General features: G+C 40.2%; 1 long non-coding RNA gene across 1 annotated transcript; it reads right to left on the bottom strand.

Moving 5' to 3' along the window:
• Positions 1-693: 693 nt before the first annotated feature.
• On the bottom strand, positions 694-1,521 carry LOC143892255 (uncharacterized). Its single transcript, XR_013255463.1, has 2 exons — positions 1,477-1,521; positions 694-1,037 (listed from the first exon to the last, which is right to left on the bottom strand). It is a non-coding gene; the product is annotated as an uncharacterized LOC143892255 (long non-coding RNA).
• Between the last annotated feature and the right edge of the window lie 19,834 nt (positions 1,522-21,355).

Below are 21,355 nucleotides of genomic sequence, written 5' to 3'. Positions count from 1 at the left end.
CTTTATTTGTTATTTATTTTTTGTTTGACTTAAATACCCTCCAATGCAATTATAAATTACCTAACCCCGATATCTTGTTTCTGCTGTTTTTATTTTATGAGTGTGGATTGGTCCCATTCAATCCAGAAAGGGCAAACCTAGCATTGGTGGGACTAGCAGTGGCAACGGTTCCGTTATGATTCGGTTTGACTCCAAACTCCAAACCGAACCGAATTTTCGGTTCAGTTTCGGTTCAATTGGGCCAATTTTGCCACCCCTTACTCGTAATTAGACCTGGCAAACGGGTGGGCCAGGCCGGGTCAACCCGCGGGTCATGCGGGTGCGGGTCAACGGGTCGGGTTATCAAATGACCCGCATTTTTGCGGGTCAGAAATCTCGTGACCCGCGCGGCCCGCGGGTGGGCCGGGTCAACCCGCGGGTCACCCGCAAATTCAAACAGTGGTTAATTTAAATGATTTTTTTTATTTGGGAAAATGTTAAAACTTAAAAGTAGGGTATGGCCCGCACCGTGGGATGATCCAAACCGTCTATTAGATGGCCCACAGCCTAAATAGGTTGTGCCCCAAAAATCATTTCAATAGGTTGATCCCAACCCTCCGATCTATAGAGGGTTAGGATCAAGTGATCAACCCTCTAACATTCAGATAGGAGGGTTGGGATCAAATACAGGTCTTTCAAACATGTAGTTAAAAATTAAAATCAAAAGTTAGAAATTTTCACTATGAAGTATGTGTTGTTACCCAAGGAATACACAATGGAACAATCTCTCTCTCTTGGGTTCAAACATTCTTGACCCCACCACAGTACCAATAACAACAGCAAGCACATTCATCATCACATGCAAGCAGCACTACCAGTAGCAGCAGTTCTTCCTCTTTTTGAGTACCTTTGAACCATACGCAAGTTTGGAGACTTGGTTTTTGTTGTTTGTTGATGACCTGACCGATCCTCAACTTTCCATGAATGAGCATAGCAACAGAAAGTGCTGGAGGCACCATTGTCCCTCTCATTTGTTTCACTGCCTTCTCTTCTTCCATCTGCAAAACATAGACAAATGAATCAAAACCCCTTTAAGAAAACATAGATCTAATCGGCTAATCCACACAAACTAATTGATTCATTTGTCTTGGTTTTCTTAAAATACCACTTTAAGAAAACCAAGACAAATGAATCAAAACCCCCAAAAAAAAAAAAAAAAATTGGTAACCACAACTCAAGTCCACAATGATCTAATCGGCTAATCCACACAAACCAATCGATTCATTTGTCTTGGTTTTCTTAAAATACCACTTTAAGAAAACCAAGACAAATGAATCAAAACCCCAAAAAAAAAAAAAAATTTGGTAACCAATGATATTTGGGTTTGGGAAAAACCGAAAATAAAATTGGTAACCAATGATATTTGGTTTTCTCAAATTTTCATTTTCAAAAAAAAAAAAAGCAAAAATATCGAAGACAGAGACTCAGAGAGAGTACCTGTGCGGCTGTGCTGTGCGGCTGTGTAGCTGTGCTTCGGCAGAGGCTGAGAGAGGGCGATGACTCGGCCGAGTGTAACTCGTGAGGGAGTGAGTTTGGGAATGGGGTGGGGGGGTGGCCGGTGCCGTCGCCTTCTCTGTGTCTTCGACTCTTCGTCGTTTGGGTTTGGAAAAAACCAAAAATGAAATAACGAGGAAGAGGAAGAAAGAAAGTAAGAAACTAGAAAGTAGAAACCCTAGGTAATTAGTAAAGTAGCTAATAAGCTAAGTTAGGTTTTTTAAAAGAAAAAATATAAACTAAAAAACCAAAAAGCCCGCGGGTACCCGCGGGTTGACCCGGCCCAACCCATGTTTTTGCGGGTTGGGTTGCCCGCGGGTCACATTTTGGCGGGTCACTAAAACCCAGACCCGTGCCCGCAAATTTGCGGGTGGGCCGGGTCGACCCGCGGGCATGGGTCGGTTTTGCCAGGTCTACTCGTAATCATTGGAAATTGGGGGCAACTGTTCGGTTTGAGCCCCAAACTGAAATTTGAATCGGTTTGGTTCTACCGAACCGAAACCGAAACTGAATTTTCATTTTCGGTTTCGGTTTGGTTCGGTTAAATTTGCAACCCCTAGGTGGGACCTTCATATGGCTGATCTGGACCGTCCACCTAGTGGCTAGAGGATGCAAAATGGATCAAGGGCATCGGATCACCCAATCAAAGTGTTCTCTATTTAATTAGGTGGCTGTCATGACTAATTTTGTGGATGTCGCTCTTTATTTTTATTATTATTCGTGATGGATCCTAAGGATCTAAATGTAATTGGATATGATTTGGCCACAACAACTGGATCTGAACCGAATATAGCCACAAAATCCGATAGAGGGTCGTTGCGTGTATCCGTGGGGACTAGTCCTACTCCCGAAGGGGTGGGGACATCCTACGTCATAAAAAATAAAAAATAAAAAAATCCGATAGAGGGCAATAGATCCGTATGGAGGGCATCAATATACAAAAACACCCTACATATTTTTGTTTATTTATGTATATTCAAGAGAGGTACTTTTGTAAGGGACTTGCTGGGCTATTTTGCAGAAAACCATTTTACTTTATCAATAGATAATAGCCACCTGTAGATTTTGTCTTATTCACTTAAATCTTCTGAGCTGGCGGTTCTGCCCCGAGAAAGTGAGCCCCTAATCTTTTTGTAGAATTAACAGAATTGTTTAGATCTTTAAACCAGGTAGGAACCACCCATTTTTATTGTCACATCTAGCACTCTCTATTCTCTATTTGAACACGAACCCCAATTAGTGGGGGCCAAGAATGAATGGTTTAGATATTTGAAGTAGGTCGACACCATAAAAGTGTACTTTCTAAAAAATCACTTGCGTTCACTTGGTATGAAGATCCAAACCGTTCATTTGTTGTGACCCAGCATTCACCTTTTGAGCACATCCTATTTACGTTGAGGCTCAACCAATGAACACTTCGGATCTTCGAACAAAGTAGCCCCAATGAATTTTCTAAAAAATACATGTTAAATGATGTAGGCACGTAGGTGCTAGACAATAGGTGGGCCCCGTTGTATATAGCATAGAATTTAATAAATAAAATGAAGCCCACCTTGTTTAAAGATCCAAACCATTCAGTTGGTTGGCCCCAATGCTACTAGACTATGCCACTAAAATCATTTTGATTATCCTAACCCTCTAATCTGTAGATAAACTACACCATATAGATAGAAATTTCTATAGATCGAAGGGTAATAGATAATCAAAATGATTTTTGGGGCATGGCCGAATAACATTGGGCCATGTCGTCCCATACCAACACAGTCTGCCCATATGTCATCTAAGCTCACTACACTGTCCCATATCGGCACAGCAAACCCATTGTCGATCTAAGCGGCCTTGACGTTCGTTCCAAGGTCTTTCTGAGAAGAGCATCACTCATGCTCGATTGTGATTGTGAACTGCCTTCAAAGTACTTCAGTCATTGACCAGCTCTTCACCTTGAACATGTCTGCCAGTTCGTCGAGGTCACAAACACCTTCACCCTGCTGGCCCCCAGTATGGACACCCTTCTCGCGGGTGCTACCTTGACCCAGGTTTGTCGGTGCTTCCTCTTCACCCTGAGAGCGTACTGCTAGTTCATCAAACTGGTTATGCCATCACACTGAGTAAGCAAATTCACTTTCGTGAGCGCTTTGATGCCGACACATTCAGCACCTCATCTAGTAGGGGAAGGCTTATATGCCAGCTAGCCAACCCTTTGTCATAGCGAGCCCTTGAGGCCATATGCAAACACATCGATGTTTAGCCAACACTGCAACGGAGCATTTACAACTCCCCAACTGCCACTTCCGATCTCACACATCGGTGGGTCACTGAAAGATGCCAACCTGTTCGCTGACGATTGCTGCTCTGACACTGTATCAAGCTTCGAGCAAATCCATTGAGCAATGCTTAACCAAACACTGATGTTACGAATCTTTCCAGGCCATCGCGCCTCTGTTGCGCGACTCAAGTAGAATAGGGGAGAGTTCACAGAAAGGAACATACCCACGCAATTTCAGCTCTTCTTCGGCTGACTAATGGACTTTCAAAGTGTTAGATTCAAAGACACCGGCGACTTACCACTTACAACTTGGTGTGCTAACATTCAAGCTCTTTCCAACTCTGCCACAACTGAAAGCATTTCTCATTCTTTTGTGCAAAGCAACATGCACTAGAGATGCACTAATCATAGCTGCAAACACTACAATTTGCTGCAACTATGCCAGCACAGACACCAACTGTATCATTGCTCCTTGACAAACTCTTGCATTCACAACCAGCTCTAATCTGTCACTTGATACCATCTGATATCAACTCTCAAAGCACACTTTGAATTCATAGCTTGGACATTTCGCTTTGATACCAACTGTCACTGGCCAAATGTTTGAGCAGCGGAATAACCCGTGCGGCGCCCCAACATGCACGAATGTTAGGGAAAGCTTTCAATCGTGCAAGGCTTTAAAGGCCTTACACTCCAACACCCCTTGATGCTTTGAATGTGCACACAAACTCTAAGCTATTCAACAGGCTACTTGGCTCAGATCTTGACATGCGCTTCTAGATACCCACACTCATGATCAGCTTGCATCACGAGTACATCGAACATAAGGCCTTGGGACCAATGCAAAGTCCATCGAGTACGAGGCATGACGATGCCACGCACCAATCCGCCAAGCGCTGGGGCTTGGTCATCCAAGGAGCAAGATGCCCCATGGACTGATCCGCAAGGTGTACACCTCGCGAGGGCAACCAAGGTCACCCCAGCACGAACTCATGGAAGGCCAGAGATTGGCCTGCCCACAAGACGTACCGCGGTGCAGGAGGCAAACAACTTGCACCGGTCCCTACGCTCAATGCATGTGGGAACCCAACCCAACATGCACTATCTTTGGCCCTCATTCTCGACCAAAGAAACTGGAGCATCCCTATGGATAGCTTGCAGTCCGCGCCCAAAGCTCCCTTAGGGCACACTTACGAGTTGAAGTATGATTTTTCCGCTGTGTGCGTCCATGCACAAGCAAGTCCTCTTGCAACCCATGAGCATACCGCCAAAGTTCCTGCCCACACCTGCTGGGCCTATGGGGGGAGGAGTCAACAGGTCACAGGGCCAACTCTCCCTATAGAGTTTGGCCAACCAACCCCCTCAACCACCAGTGGCGACTAAAGGTGTTGTAAATGACGACTTCTCAAGATGCAACGAGATGAGGTAAGTTTGGATTTTAATACCGGTTGAGTCCTGAACTGTTTTTCCGTGACACTAGGCTCCCTTTCTTTCTACATAAAGATGAATGTAAAATGTTTTATTGAAATACAGGTGTGACAATCTAAGAGGAGGGGTGAATTGGTCAATAAGAAATTTAAGACTTAAGTAAGGGAGATTAAAAATTAATAAATTTAATTAAGCACTAATTAGTCTAACCCTTGTTCAAATAGGTATATCAATAAAATCTAGGGTTTAGACTTTCTAATCATGCACATTTAGCTAACCCTTGTTCAAATAGATATTATAATGCAATTTAGGGTTTAGACATTTAACTTAAGTGCATTCACTAACCCTTGGTCAATTAAAGCATAAATATAAGCAATGTTAGAGATTACCAATCACCACACGTGCAAGAGAAGAAAAGGAAGAGAGAGAGAGAGACAATGCACACCACAATGAGGACACCAAGATTTATAGTGGTTCGGTCACAACTTGACCTACTCTACTCTTCCAAGTTTGGCTCCTTGGGTACTCTTCACTATGGTGAGATTTCAAGCATAATCTCGAAGCTCTTACAATAAGCTTTTTCATTCTCAAGGGCCAAAGCAAAGCCCATCTGCACGAAGCCTTCGGCGAGGGAACAAACCCTCATATGCCGTCTTCACCTTTCTTGGGCCGAAGAGGAGACTCTTATTTTCACCTTTGTTCACGGCCCGAAGAGAAGACCCTCTTCTTCACAATTCTTTCCGGGCCGAAGAGAAGACCCTCAATGAAGAACAAAAATAATAAAAACTCTCTTACCTCTTAATAGACGGATTATAACATTGAAGCTCACAATCACTCCAACAAATAAACAAATAAAAGCTCTATGGAGTGCCTCTTGACAAGATGTAGAAATGAAAGATCAAAGAGGTTTTTAGCTTTTGAAATAAAATATTTAAGCTCAAAGAGAAATGAGATTTGATCTTTCTCAAATGTTCAAAAGCTTGTAGAGATAGGTTTTAATCATGTATATATAGAGTATTTGAAAATATGACCGATTGGGGTAAAACTGTAAATAAATGGCTTGAAAAAGTTAAGCATAAAATGCCCCAACGGCTAGTTTGCTCGATTGCGGCGGTCGGCCGGGCTACGACGGTCACCCGCCTCTATCAGGCGCCCTATTCTATTTTCAAATTTCTTACCGTCCGGTCGACCGGCCACATGGCGGTCGCCCGGCAAGGGCTAACTATTTGCTCAAAAGTTTGGCTCATAAAACCTATCCCGATCGATCGAGTCACGGCGGTCGCCCGCCCTAGACCAAAATTGGATTGCTTCTGTAAAAACAGAAGCGCATCCGCGGTCGCCCGGATTATCCCGGTCGACCGGCCCGATAAAATTCGAGATGACCTGAATTTTCAGGTTCCATCCCGCGGTCGCCTGGCATAGCCCGGTCGACCGACCCTGAGTGAAATTTCATTTTAACTTTAAAATCCATAGGCTTTTGGGCAATGGTCTTTGGGCTTAAGTCCAAGGTCTTCAAACACATTTTTCGGTGTGTTGATGGTTTTCAAAGATGTAAAATGTTAAGTATAAAAACCACTTGAAAACCTTTTGAAAGTGCATTTAAACATAAAATCAAGAGGACTCCAAATACATTCTAAAAATGAATACCATGAGTCTTCTTGGAATGTCTTGGCTCCTTTGCACTTTCTTGGACTTCTTCAGCTTGGGTGAACATCTTGTCCTTGTCTTGGCTCTTGTGATTTGTCATCCAATCCTCAATGCATGTTGAGGTACATGAGGTGTCACTATGGCATGTTCAACTCCAAGCTCCTTCTTGACATTTGATTAGGAACTTGTGGAATCTTCATGATGTTGAGCTTCTTTACTTGAGCATCTTCAAATGAGGATGACTCCAATGTAGGTGCAAGCTCTTGGTTCCTTTGATCCTTGATCCACAAGTCATGTGTTGTGAAGAGTTGTGCAATGACGATTTTGACATGAAAATCCTATATACAATACAACACCTCAAAGCAACACATCAGTCCATAAATGCTAATCAATTTAGTTTGCTAGCATCAAAACAAGAATGTAAGGTGAATGATTAATAATTGGGAACCCTTGGGCTTACATTTATGCTTATACGAAAATGCCTCACGCCCTCTATGAACCTCAAATTTAGTTAAAGTTCATTCAAAATTGGCATAAATACCCTCGAGGTGTGCTTGAAGTTCTTTTTTCTTGAAAAAATTTCAATTTCTCAATTATAACCCTAAAGTCACATGTATTAACCCTTATAACCAAATAAGTATACGCCATATAAAATAAATGAGGAATTGAGACTAAAAATAGTTTCGATGAATCCGCAGAGATTACGGGAATATATTATCAATTAATATTTATTTTATAATTAGAAAATGAAAGCGCGTAGAGATTAACTTCTTCCATTTTTGAAATAAAATCCTAATGTGCGTGCCAATTTTATTTAAATACAATGCCTTATCTTGTATAGGTGGCAAATTCATCGAGACATTGCACGTAGTAAAGTGTAACAGTCGTAATTAATAATTTTGGTTAAAATTAGCGTACGACAGCGTGGCTATACCTACAGATAAGAAACAATGAATGTTGGCCAAGTGGTGGCAGCTTGGTATACAATATTGTAACCCGCGCGGCATCGAAAATCTTTTAGGAGGAAAGGTCTAGGAGATGCTTAGAGTAAAACACAACTTGGTAAAATACGATTGGCATTATTTAATTACAAATGACAAAAAAAAATTAAAAAAAAATAAAAACTAAAATCATAGAATAAAAATCACTTTTGAAAAAAGTTATGGTTAGAAAGGCAAATGGATGTAAAGCAGTTGTAAATGAGCAGTGTTTCAAAACACGGATGGAGATGGTAAAATTGACTCGGTACGACATAGGAGGGTACTTGATTGACGCGGCTGAGTACTCAGTTGAAGCAGTCATAACTTGGGAGAGTTAAAGGTGTTTTGATCGGCTTTATATGGCAAACCACCGACTCAGACAAAAATACAGCCATAGTAAAAGGGAGTTGACTCAGGGGAGTCCACGATGACGTGGGAGAGTTTTGAAACTATGAAATTTTATATATATTATAAGTAAATATTTATTTATTATAAGTAAACATTTATGGAAAGTAGGGGTAAAAATGAGCCAAAAAAGGAAAATTAGGAAGATATATGGGTTTTAACCACAGTGAGATCCTACGTGGCAGAACCTGGTAATCCACGCTCGCAGTCTCTCTCCTTATATATTGACAACCTTTGTTGTACTTGGCTCTCATTCCTTGGCTACTTTGTTCTGTCTTTTTTTTTTTTCTCGTTCAAGGAGGAAATGGGAGAGGAATGTCGGAAGCGTCCGATATCTGACCATGTCGGCGGGGAGGCCGAAAAGAGGGCGAAGATACCCTCTGTATCACATATCAACGCATGGGATTATCCGTTATATGAGATGATACCAAGAGAAGAAGTGAAGAGGCCGGATGAAGAGATTAACGGTGGAGATCTTCTCCCAAATCTCGTTTCGAATCCTTCATCAGCTTTGGTTTCAGATAACGGCAACGGTAAGCACGGTGAGGCTTCATCGGCTTTAGTTTCCGTTAACGGAAACAATAAGAGCTGTGAGTCGTCCGAAGGCTCTGCTTCGGCTGTGAAAGCTAAGGCCGATGTTGGTGGGGCCGATATTTCATTCTTGATGGAGCCCATCGCCGCCGATGCCTTCGACCCATTGGCTCTGGCGAACCTCCCGTTGTATGTCGATCTCGATGAGGAACTACGCTTGCCGCCGGTGGAGGATATTCTTGGCGGTGTTGTGGCTGATGAGAATGAGGAGGACGATTGGATATCGCGTGTCCTTAGCAGCCCCCCCCTTTAGGTTTTAAGTTTTTTTTATATGTCTTCGGGTTGTTTTGTTTCAAAGTTGTGTTTGGAGAAGAAGGTGGTGGGGGTATGATAATTCGCATATAGAGGGATCTCTTTGGAGAGATGGGTGTTTTAGTCTTTTTACTGTTTATGTATGAGGAAATATGCTATCGAAAATTTCTTTTTTCCTGCTCGCATGCGTTGTGTGTGTTTGTTGTTGTTGTTATCCGAGAAAATGTTTTCTCTTCATCTCTTGATAAATAAATGTTGTCTTGTTTCTTCTAGTTTTTGTGTGTTTGTACCATTTTTTTCACGTTACCTCTCTCTTTTTCTGCCTTGTCTTATGGATTTAGATTTGCTAGGGACTTTCTCATACAGGGCCCCTTTTCAGCAGATTTTGTCTTATTCATTTAATTCATCCGACGAGGCTCTCATTAGGTTATTAGTGAAATCTCACAAAAATCTCAAGGGATGGAGTTGGATTTTGGCATTATAGAAAAAGTAAGGGAAGTTTTGGTAATTTCACCAAGGTGGGGGAAGAACGTACGGATTCTGCATAGTACGTAGGACTTCCATTTTTGCTGCTGCTGCTTAATCCTGGAACTTCTCTTTATTTGTTATTTATTTTTTGTTTGACTTAAATACCCTCCAATGCAATTGTAAATTACCTAAGCCTCGATATCTTGTTTCTGCTGTTTTTCTTTTATGGGTGTGGATTGGTCCCATTCAATCCAAAAAAGGCAAACCTAGCATTGGTGGGACCTTCATATGGCTGATCCGGACCGTCCACCTAGAATGGATCAAGGGCATAGGATCATCCAATCAAAGTGTTCTCAACAGTATTTAATTAGATGGGTGTCATGACTAATTTTGTGGATGTCACTCTTTATTTTTATTATTATTCGTGATGGATCCTAAGGATCTAAATGTTATTGGATATGATTATGGCACAACAACTGGGTCTGAACCGAATATAGCCACAAAATCCGATAGAGGGCAATAGATCCGAATGGGGGCATCAATGTACAAAAATACCCTTCATATTTTTGTTTAGGGAAAATTACATATACACCCCCTGGTTTGGCCATTTTCCGCTTTAAACCCTCTGGTTTGGAAGTTACCAACGAAACCTTAACTTTATGACATTTTAAGTAGACCCCCTCTGTTGACGGTCCGTTAGTTTAACCTGACGGAATGACTAAAACTAACCATGGTTAATATGTTGAGGACAAAAATACCCTCATTTTAAGCCATTTGCAGAGGGAATAGGGTTACGCCATTTCCTCCCGCCGCCGTCGCCACCTCCGGCCACCGCCGCCGTCGCCTCCACCATAGACAACGAAAACCCACTCCATGGCTACATCAAACCCTACATTTCAAGAAAAAACACAGATAAAGACAAAAAAAAAGCCCTAAAATATTAGGATTTTTGTGCAAAGCATGATAATGATGTGAATGAAGACAAATAAAAACCCTAAATCGAGGTATGATGTGAATAAGATTTTGTCTTATTCACAACCCTAAGTTGAGGTGGCAGTTCTGTCCCGAGAAAGTGAGCCCCATTTGGTTGCTGGGGTTTTTTTTGTTCTTTGGATTTTTGTGGAACAAAAAACTTCCTGGGCGATTGGTGGGAAACTCCCTGGAAGTATCTCGGTAAAATAAAAATCTCATGTTTGGTTGACCAGACTATGGTGGGGAAAAAAAAATGCTTTGTTTGGTTGCTTGAACTGTTGGGAAGAAAAAAAATCTTCTGCAAGCTTTTTTTTTTCTTCCTGGGATTATTTTTTTTCCTCCCTGGGGTTTCGTGCAGGGTTATTTTGGGCCCACCAACCAAATGTGGGTTTCCTTCGGAAATTCCACAAAAGTCCCAAGAATCAAAAAAATTCCGGCAACCAAACGTTGTGAATGTAGAATTAAAAGGGGAAGACAAGATCCCCCCTTCAAGGATAAATTCCCCCCCCCCTCTCTCTCTCTCTCTCCAACTGAGTTGTTTAGATCTTTGCATCAGGTGGGCTCCACGCATTCTTACTGCCATAACCAGTACTCTCTGTTCTCTATTCGAACATGAACCCTAATTAGTGGGGCCCAAGAATGAATGGTTTAGATATTTGAAGTAGGTGGATACCATAAAAGTGTATTTTCTAAAAAATCACTGGTTCACTTAATTGGTATGAAGATCCAAACCGTTCATTTGTTGCGACCCAACATTCATTGTTGGGGCACATCCTATTTACGTTGAGGCTCAACAAATGAACACTTTGAATCTTCAAACAAAGTGGCCCTAGTGAATTTTCTAAAAAATCCATGTTATATGATGTATGCACATAGGTGCTAAACAATAGGTGGGCCTGTGTATATTGCATCCGTTTGTAGGTGAGCACAGAATTTAAAAAATAAAATGAAGCCCCATGCTACTAGACTATGCCCCAAAAATCATAATCATCCTAACCCTCTAATCTGTAGATAAACTAAACCATATTGATATCTCTATAGATCAAAGGGTTATAGATAATCAAAATGTTTTTGGGGCATGGCCTAATAACATTGTGGCCCAACAAATGAACGGTTTGGATCTTTGAACAAGGTTGTATAAAAACTGCCCGGATCGAAGAATTAACATCATCCTATGGAGAAGAATTTCCAGGAAACCACCTATCCATGCCATCCACCATATAAAAATCTCTAATATTTTAGGGCAGTTATACTTCTCTGAGTTTTTTATTTGTCAAATATACGGTTTAGATCATCCTATGGTGTAACCGTACAGTACGTACTTTTTAAGAAATACTGGACTATACGGGCTTATACCATATAAAATCTCATACTTCTGCTTAGCCCACTGTATATACTTACGTTAGAGCTGTTAGTTTGTCCTAAAAAGGGGTGTCCGAAACAGGAAAGAATTCCTAGTCCGTATCCCTTTATTTTCGTTGAAGAGTCGATTTTGAAGGGCTACGATTTGGCAATTGCTAACCTGTGACATACTTATCTCTATATTTAAGCTTATCCCTATATTTATATACCCAAGCTTATATCTCTCTCTTTATATAGAGAGAGCCTCTTCTTTTTGGCTTGTTTGAATTGATCTCTCTCCTTTCTCGTTCCTTTACATCGAATAGGAAATGGACAATGAAAGTCAGAAGCCACCTGTGAAGAGAGCTAAGATTCGTGCAATATCTGCAGAGTTAGAGATTAACGTTTGTGATATCCCCATAGAGGATATGATACCTAAAGCTGTGGTGAAGAGTGTGGAGGAGGAGTTTAACATTTTCGATTTTTTCACTGAGGATATAAAAGCTGAAGACATGATGAAGATGGTAGAACATATGATGGAGGAAGTGGGATTTTCTTCCAAATTTCAAGTCTTCATCAGCTTCTGTTCGTATCCCTATTTTTTTTTCTTATCAATAAAATTTAAGGTGCCACCCCAGGTTCCTAGATAAATTCCTGGTTAAAAAAAATGTTCAACTTTGGATCAATGGATGTTCTTTTTGTGCTTCTTCTTCTATCGGTGTAATTCTCCCTTCTTTCTCATTTGTCTTTTTATACATGTAATATTTTATTTTAGTGATTCTTTTGCTGCTCCCCGTAGGGTAACGAAATACACTATAACAAGAAGCCTTTTTGTCCACGAATATAATAAAGTATCATGGAAAAGTAAGAAACTCCTGACCCAACAATATTTTAACCCAAATTTGGAACATACAAATCTACACCCCCCAGAAAACCCTAGAAAACCTGGAAGCCTAAGGTACTGATCATATATTCTAGATTGTGATAACCGATCGTGAGCTCTAAACCAATTATTAGAGCTCAAAATTATGTTTAATTTCAAGGGAATAATAGTTTCGAAGGCTCACAATCGGTTATCTCAATCTGAAACGAACAGGGCATAAGGATTTTTAGAAAAACACTAGTAGCACTGTTCGTTTGAGATTATGCCTACTGATTGTGAGTCCAAAACCAATTAATGTACTCAAAATTACACGAAAATTTGAGTCCAATAATTGGGTTGGGGCTCACAATCGGTTGGCATACTTAAACGAAGAGGAAAGTTTTAGTTAATCTAATTTTTCCAAAATGCCCTAGAAATCTCAGAACCAGAGAAAAATCTTAGGCGCTCTAGGCAATGAAATTCCCGGCCCTATGGTGGAAAATTTTAGGGCTTTCTTTATCAAAATTAAGTGAATTAAATTTTGTTTAAGGTTGTAAGGGCTTGTTGATATGAAAATGGTTTCTAAGTTTCCAATTTCGTTTTAGATTTCCCTTGATTTTTCTGCCAATTAATGACGGTTTTGCTATGGAACTTTCACTTGAATTAGAAAAGTTATTTGGAGTTTTGAGAGAGTTTAGGAAACAAAGTTGATGTGGGCTAAGTATTCTTGGGCGCAAAGATTGTGATTTTTGGAAGGTTTATTTGGAATGGTATTTAACGGCTAGGATCAGAGGTAGATTGATAAGTGTGGTAGTTTAAATTTAGAGATCCTATTTAAAATAGAATTCCAAGAATGAGGCGTCCAACTGGTTAAGATTAGGCTAGAATAATATTCTCTCGAGTTTTTGTTAAAGATTACGCTAGATCTTCTCTTGATTTTGATTGGCTTTGTTAAGAAGTATGAGAGAGAGAGAGAGAGAGAGAGAGAGAGAGGTTTTAAGGGCTGTTTTGTTTTGAAATATCATTCCAACTCATATTTCTTTAGGATTCTTATTTTTGGGTAATTTTAAATGAGTGCTGCTAGAGTGCTAGGGAAAAATTGAATAAATGGCCAAACCGATCCTGTTATCTTGTTTCTTAGAAACTTATCTATAGTTAGATTAGGAGTGCTGCTATGGAGACCTAGAGTGTAACCTAACAAATCACCACATGCCACATGGCATGTGAGGGTAGTTTTGCCGTTTTCATGGAGAAAATAGCCAAAAACCGAGGGAAATATTTCTAATGTGTTAACCGGCTATTTGTTCGATTCCACCCAAAGTCCTCAATTCGATTACCATATCATTATTATCAGAAATAAGGAATCTTATTCTTAGGGCATTACTAGTATTGAGGCCCATGCTATGTTGGGAAAGTTGCCTTGTTTCCCATGCCGGTGAAAGGCAAAAATAGAAATTTGGTTTCTTGTGTTTTAAGAAGCAGAATATAAAAGAGAGGCTTCTTTCTCTTGTAGGTGGCGAGAGTCCTAGGGCTTGTTTGGCTGCCTCGAGGTGAGTGAGGGAGAGAGAGAGAGAGAGAAGAAGAAGAAGAAGAAGAAGAAGAAGAAGAAGTAGGAGGAGGAGGAGGAAAAAGAGAAGAGGGTCTTCTTGTGGGTTTCTTCTCGAGGTTTTCCCTTCTGCTTTGTTTGGTTGCCAAATGTGGGAAGATTAGCAGCGTTTCTACTCAAAGCATGTTTGGTTGCCCAAACTCCCTTTGACCACCACACAACCTCCAAACATCATTGCGACAATGTTTCCCCCTCTAAATGTCTCCCCATCTTTCTCCATTTTGGTGGAATATCGGGAGAAGATTAGTAGAAGATTCTGTCTTATTATCTTTTTTCTCTCTTCCCTTTCTCTCTCTTCCACCCTCTATTTTGGCAATGACTCTCTTACATCTTCTGCTAATCTTCTCACGGTTTGTTGCGCAACTAAACAATACTTACCACTCTTCCTCTAATCTTCTCCTCATCTTCCATGCTTGTCTAATTCCCTTTGACTTCTTCTTCTCCTAATCTCCGAGCCAACTTAAGCAACCAAACAGAGCGTTGGGGTTTTCTCTAGTGTTTTTTCTCGGGTTATTCTCTTGTGTGGTCTTGGGTGGAGAGAAGAAAGGAAAGGGTTGATGGTTTTTGGTTAAATCCATTATAATCCTCATATATTGTTTTTCGCATAATGGAAGATCGTGTTTCTCACCTGTGGGCGTAGGCTTGGCCGAACCACGTAAATCCTGGTGATCATATTGTGGCTTGAGTTTATTTTACATTTCCGTTTAATTTGTGCACGATTGGATTCGATTTTCTCAGTAAGTCTGACCTATCTCGGTGTCGTTGCCCTTATCTTAGTTCCGAGAACTATCATCGGAGTTCCGAGAAAACGGCCAGATAGTGAAAATTCACTCCCTGGACAATTTGTCGGAGTTCCGAGAAAATTCTCTAAGTTCCAAGAAAATGGACAGATTATGACATTATACTCTTGGACCATTTCTCGGAGTTCCGAGCTCGGAGCTCCGAGAAGGCTATGAATTAGCATATTTTTCCTGTTTTTGTTGCTGATTTCTTTTGGGCTTTTGGAACTCATTTTCTATGTATATTGGAATGTCATAAGGATCCCATAATGATGGAACACCACATGGTCATTCACTAATCCAATTAGGCTCTAAGGGTCTGTTGTAGTCTCTTTGAAAAACATTGTTTTTCACTAGTTTTAGGAATTTAAAACAATGTGCCTTGACAAGTGAAAATGCAAGAGAGATAGGAATACATTCTACCCTTTCTATCATTCTCTTGAATTCTTCTCTTGAGCTGGGATATTCCATGGTTGAGCTTCCATGCTTGACATCTTCAAGTTGTGGTACAAGCTCCTTGGTCTTTTGCATTGGTTCCTGATTCTCCAGTTTTGGCCTTTCTTGATCTTTTCCTTTCTAGCTTGATGCTTTGAGATGATGATGAGCTTCTCCTTGGTACCTCCAAGGCATTGTTTGTCCAAGTATGTTCTAGCTCGTTTGTCCCTTTGTTGGTTCATCTTTCAAGCATAGGCCATCTTTGTGTGTGCTAGCCTTGGATTGACCTGTGACTTTCCTATTCATAGCACAACACTCAAGGCAAACTATTAGTCCATAAAGAACTAATCAATTTGGATTTGTTAATCATCAAAACATGGTAAGAGGATGAGCCCTTGGGCTTACACTTTTAATTACACCCAAAGGACACTTCATCTCCTAAACATGTGCAATATTAGAATCGTTTGGTACCCTAAATACAGATTGAGAGAAACACAACTAGTGCTCTGGAACTCGTCATAAGCTTCTTCCTCGCGTCACCTAGCATTAGTACTGCCTTGACAAAATTGGGCGTCTATACCAGCAAAAGGTAATCATACATTAAAAGGGAAGACATCGCAAATCTCTACTTGATCAAAAGAAATCAGGATACGGCCCAATGCCCAGTATATAGAAGAAGAGTGTTCAGAGAAATGTAACCCCAATCAGGGTCCTTCAGAATGTACCCTCTCCTCCATTGCAATGAAATTGCCCGTTTGTTTCTCACCTTGTGTTAGTTTTTCTCTTGCCAATAGAATATATACACTAGGGGCATTTTGTATCGTTAGTCGTAGTAAAATATGACTAACAATGCAATATGTTCAATCCAATTATCAAAGAAAATACTTTAGGGGCATTTTGCATTATTAATCATCACTAACAATGCAAAATGTTCAATCAGGTTATCAAAAAAGAACCATACTAGGGGCATTTTGTACAACTGCTCGCCGGTAACGGCGACTTGGTACACAAAATCCACTTCCCCTCAAGCAAATAATAATACAGATACGTACAATGAAAAAGGCAATCATACAGAATAAAGAATAAGCCATCCAAATGCAAACTGTGTATCTCATACATCAAATGATTACATGTATGATCAATACAACAATACAATAAAAATGAAAAAAAATACAATCAGGGGTCGGTCGGATGATCTGTGGGATCCCACTGCGAAGGATCTTGGAACGTAGGTGGGGTGGTCGGGTGGTCCACGCAAGTCAACCTGTTTTAGCCAGATTTTACCCCTTGAGTCCGCTTCATTAATCTTCCCTCCGCAGATCTCCGAAACCTCTCGAAACAAAGTGAATCAGTTCTCTGGTCGGTCCTTAAGCTCTTCCGCGGGGTTCCAAACCCCCAGGGAAGTCATCCTGAATTCTGGATTTCAACTCAAGTTCATCCCTTAGCAAAGTCAATATAATTTGTTGTTAGCCCAAGGTTCACCATGGGTTCAACTAATCAACTCTTCCTTGTTGTTTTGTTGCTAGCAAACATAAATTGCTTTAGTCATTATTGACTAATGTGTTGCTTTGTAGTGTTGTACCTTAGACATGAACTTTAAATGTCATATCGCCATTAGCACAATACAACACAACACATGGCTTGAGGATCAACATGCATAAAGGAACTAAGTGAGCTTGGACACATTGGAGACATCATCCTTGGCAGATGTCCAATCAAAGAGCTCAAGATAAGAATCTCGCAAGCAAGCCTAACATATGCCGAGAGGAGCTTGAAGTTGAACAAAGTGTTGGTGACCTTCTCATACCTCAAAAGTAAAGATTCATTCAAGAGAGGAAGTCACATGTGAAGGAAGGTTATCCCTTCCGACAAGATCGCTATGCGTAGTAGAACAAAAATCACATAGAACTTTAAATTTTTATTTTCGATCTTGCAATTGCCCAAGATCCTAGAGTCAAGATTAGTTAATTATGTTATTCAAACATAAAGAAATAAATTTTTGAAAAAGAAATCAAGGAACCACGCTGCTTGATCTACTCCTCGAACGGTTGCGATTGTTCTAAACGCCGCGAACCCCGCAAGTTGAATCGATGGATTCTTTTTCTTTGCTCATACTATCATAGATGCGAATAACTCTTATTCACCTCTTTAAGGTTTGATCTAATTAGTACCTTTGTTGTAGAGAATAGAGAAATTGATTCGAAGCCATTCTCTTTGAAACTATTTCAATTGGAAGAGAGATAGAGAGAGAGATGGATTTTTCTCTCAGATCCATCTTGCTAAATCATATGATTATGATATCATAATTTCTTTCTCTCAATGGCCTAGTCATGCTTGTGTCATTATAGGTCGTGTGACCTATCGCTTAGGCTTTCCCTAGAGCAGTTCATACATCTGGGATGTAGTTTACATATTCAGATTGTTTAGCCTAGATCATCTTTCTCTTAAGATCATTGCATCCGTAGCTTAAGGTCGATTCCTTCTAACTCTAGGGGGAACCTTTTTCAAAATCATCTTCTACATTCCTTCAGAGTTCATTCCAATAATCCTTAAACCAGAGATATCCTCATGTCATCATTGTTATGTTTATTTGTTTTGAGGAACCATCCTTCTAGTTTCAGTTTAATTCTCTCTTCTTTCACTTTTGAGTTTTTATTTATATATTATTTTATTTTAGTGAGTCTTTTCTTTCATCCTTTAATGTAACCATACTATATATGCCACTATGGCAGGAACAGTTTTTGTCAAAGAATAGAGTGTACAAACATAGTAAAATGAGAAAATAGCATTGATATAGTGTAAAAATTGAATGAAAATCACAAGGGAAGTTTCTTTGCACATCATTTGATCCCCATCATTTTCTACTCTGCTTCCGAAGGGAAGGTGGCCGGTGCTTTTTAGCATTAAGATCTCCTAGGTGACCGAAAAATGTTATCCATCTTCTGCACGGTATCTAAAATGACATTGTTTTGGATCTCCCTCCTATGTTTAGTTAGTGGTCTAGATCAAAGAGGGATATTTGTAGTCATCTCAATTTGTTCCGGTTATACTTGACACTTGTCGGCTGCAAATGAGGAAATAATGATGAAACCTCAACAATCGAACCCTACGAAAAAGATTTAGATTAAATAACTCATAAGCCACCTAAATTTTGACCCATCTTTCCAAAATATCAATCTAAACCCTGAGAAATTCCCCAAACCCTAGAAAACCTAGAAGCCCCAGTTAAATTAGGAATTTTTAAACCTTAAGGGCACGTTTGGCTAATATAAAAAAAAAATTCACGATAAATTGTCCCTCCAAGTGGTGAGATTGGCTGGGCGGGTGAAATGGATTAAAATCAAGAAACAAAATACAGGAAACTAGCATCTCAAAGTGGTGAGAAGGGGCTAAAAATCAGGAAAGCAAAAACTCTACTCAAAATCCGATTGACTGTTTTGTTGTTTTTTACCACTTCTCATCACCGAAGACACAAGTTTCCTGTTTTTTTTTTCCTTATTTTTAGCCACCTCATCCTCATCTCAACTTGGAGATGCCAATTTATCATGAAAAAAATTCATGGTAGCCAAACGGGCCCTAAAAATGTTATAGTTAACTTAGAAATCCTAGAAAAAGTGAAACCCAAGTAAACCCTATGGAGCCCTAGAGACCATTTGAAAATACAAAAAATGATCAACGCCCAACAAATCAAGAAATATCTATAAAAATGATGGTTAAATCTCTAGGTGAATGATCAAAAGGCGCATCTTGACCTATCGGTTAGGTCTTAGAGAGAGCGAATTTATCATCACCCAAATTTAACGATCATTACTATTAGAGTCTCTCTCTCTCTCTCCCCTATTACTATAGTGCCGATTTTGTTCCTTTCATAGAATACCTCAACACCTCTATGAAACTCAAATTTACTCAAAACTTCATTCAGAATGACATAATCACCTCGAGGTTCTGCTACATACCGGGGAGTTTTTTTTTCTTTCAGGTTTTAAAGTATTGAAAATGCTTTGATTGCATGATCCTAGGCCCTAGATCATTTATGCCTCATCTAGCCACTAGATGGACGGTCCAGATAAGCCATATGAAGGACCCTTGATACCATTACACTTCTCTTTGGGTGCGTTTGGATTGTCAGAATCAAGAATGGGTATCGATATCACATTCCAATCCCATTCCAATTTCCTCTGTAAATGGAATAGCAATTCCGATTTTAATGTTTGGGTAACCGTTGGAATTCAACAAGGGAATTAGTTGTGATTCCGATTCAAACGTTTGGTACCGTCTAGACGAATGTTGGAATGGAAAATTTTTTATGATTGCTAGAAGTGGAAATATCAAATCTCAGCCCCTAACACCTACCCTTTCCCACCACTTGCAAAGACTATTTAGGCCAAACATGGCCTAAATAGCACCAGAGAGAGAGAGAGAGAGAGAGAGAGAGAGAGAGAGAGAGAGAGAGAGATCCTTTCCAATAAAATGCAGCAACTAATTTACCATGAAAAAAAATTCTGGTTGCCCTAGAGAGAGAGAGAGAGAGATCCTACAACCCCTACCCTATCTCATCACTTGCAACAACTAATTTACCATGAAAAAAAATTCGGCGGGGAGCCTTATACCATGAGATGCAGAGAATGAAGTTCGGATGGTTTTGTGCTACCAAAGTAAGAGGGATTTTTTAGGTCTCGGGCAAAATCAAAGAGAGGGTGGAAAGTCTAGTTTTTTTTTGGAAACATGGTTGCACGTGGGAAAGCACGTTGTTTATTTGATTCTGGGAATCAGATACCACCTATTTAGTAGGGAAACAATAACCCGTGTGTATTCCCACGATATTTTTGTCTCCCCTTTGCGCTGCCGAACCAAACATCTGATTTGGCCCAATGAAACCTCCCGAAACCCACTTCGATTTTTATCTTCGCTGCCATTAAAACCCCCTATTTGTATCAAACCCATTTGAAGCTCCCCCATTTTCGTCAGCAGAGAGAGAGAGAGAAAGAAAGAGAGAGAGAGAGAGAGAGAGAGAACAGAGAGGGGGAGGAGAAGGTGCCGCCGTCCATCCTCTCTGCAACTTCCGACGACCATCCGAATCTCCACCATTAAAACCGCCCACCACACCTCCATTAAAAACCTCCATTAAACCCTTTCTCTTCATCTTCTCCCAACCCCTATGAAATTTTCCATCATTATAAACCCATTTTCATCCACCGTCATCACCTCCACTCCCACCTTGAATCCGGCAAGCCCACCCAACTCCGGCCAGCCACCATAAACCCGTTTCCGTCCTTCATCTCCGATCACCTCTCCAAGCCCCTTTTCCAAGCCACCACCGCACCTTCTTCTCAGATTTTGGGGGTATTCATTGCAAAAAAAAAAAAGGGAAGTGGAGGAAAATACCGAGAGAGAGAGAGAGAGAGAGCACAAGAAGAGAGGGAGTTGCAGAGGGAGAACAAGAAAGAGGTTTTTTCAGAGGAGTTCCTGTAAAAAAAAATATATATATATATATATATATATATATATATATATATATATATATATATATATATATAAAACAAAAACAAAAAACCCTTGAGGGTAGGAAACCCTTGCTAATCGGCTGAGAAGGATAGAAAGAGGAGAGCAGAGAAGGAAAGGTATGAATTCGATTCATTCTTTCTTATTTCTAGCATAGTTTTCTATATGTCTCTTCTCTTGTGTGAATGATTGATTGATTTCTGTTTCATCTTCTAGTCTCCCTAAATCTCAGCTCCTTAATCCCCTTTTTAGTCTTATAAGTGCTTGTTGATTTGCTACTCTTTCTCT

Source organism: Tasmannia lanceolata, unplaced genomic scaffold (assembly GCF_043159265.1).
Source record: "Tasmannia lanceolata isolate RefF3 unplaced genomic scaffold, GAP_Taslan_0.1 ptg000015l, whole genome shotgun sequence".
Classification (NCBI taxonomy): domain Eukaryota; kingdom Viridiplantae; phylum Streptophyta; class Magnoliopsida; order Canellales; family Winteraceae; genus Tasmannia; species Tasmannia lanceolata.
This window is presented reverse-complemented; position numbering and strand designations above follow the sequence as displayed.